This window comes from Penaeus monodon, chromosome 32 (assembly GCF_015228065.2).
Source record: "Penaeus monodon isolate SGIC_2016 chromosome 32, NSTDA_Pmon_1, whole genome shotgun sequence".
NCBI lineage: Eukaryota > Metazoa > Arthropoda > Malacostraca > Decapoda > Penaeidae > Penaeus > Penaeus monodon.
Window position 1 is genome coordinate 31,299,158 of NC_051417.1, and position 1,204 is coordinate 31,300,361.

At 41.0% G+C, this 1,204-nt stretch overlaps 1 pseudogene; it reads right to left on the minus strand.

Annotated features, from left to right (window-relative positions):
* Positions 1–254: 254 nt before the first annotated feature.
* Positions 255–1,162, minus strand: LOC119593639 (annotated as a pseudogene).
* Positions 1,163–1,204: the final 42 nt, after the last annotated feature.

Below are 1,204 nucleotides of genomic sequence, written 5' to 3' on the forward strand. Positions count from 1 at the left end.
ACTAAAAGAGGATAAACAGTAATTTCACTTTACGTCAGCACAGTGAAAGATAGTATATAAACAAAAAAATATATTTACATCATAAATTAAATAGAATATAGGAAACATAATATCACAAGTTCAATATCTGTGACGATCAGGAAAATAAAATTATGGAAATGGAAAAGTTTTTGTGAAAATAAATAATCCTAGTAGCATGGTTTTCTTTCTGTAAGCATATTTGATTCTCGAATATTATATCATGCTCGCGGTATCTACTGGAACTTGTTGACAGCATCCTCAATGCATTAGTGGACGGAAAAGATGGTCTTCTCATCGTGGTCTGGGGCAAAGGCACCGTAAGCGCTGTCGAAGTTCAAATTGGAATTAATATAAATTTGATTTAATTATCTTATTACATGAATGAAATGCAGTTATTCAAAATTTATCTACAAAGAGATCTACTGCAGAAACCCAAAGTCTCAGACATGGCGAAACTCACGCAGCGGGGGCGTAGTCGTAGGGCTGAGCAGTCTTGGCCGATGTCCCGAAGAGGCCCAGGAAAGACGAGAACAAGAGTATGCCGACGAAGATGACCCCGATATAGAAGAGGCTCTCGGCGCCGATGGTGAGAGAGGTGTCGTTGGCGTCGTAGAAAAGTCGTGCGTCGTTTTTGTGGGTGGTGTCAGCTGCGTGCGTGGGGGCGGCCAGAGCAAGGAGGGCAGAAAATGTGACTCCTGCAAAAGGGTGGTTCAGTGCTTGCCGTTTTGTTCAGGATGGTTAGTATGGCGGTGATAGTGCCATCAGAAATAAGAGAGACAATACTCATATATACGTCTGAGATTTAAAAGCTCTATTGATCATTCTATAGACTCCATTGGTTCTTTAATTCTCTAAGACAAACAAACTTGACATTCCTATATCACAAGTACAATGTTAAATCAACGTTTATATACTGTACAGTATTTTCACACACAAAAGCAACGCACCTATGTGTATATACTGCACAAGCTCGTATGACCGTACCGTGAGTGGCTATTGTGTAACGCAAAAGCTTAAGACTCGGAACAGCATAAACAGTAAGTAGGTCGTCAGTCGATGGTCTTACCACAGGATTACTGATGTCTCAAACGCCCCCATGCTTACTTAAGTAGACCCACGAGGAAAGCTTCAGTACCTGCATTGAAGGCACAGTTTCTATCTTCAGGGGCGGGATATATGTTTG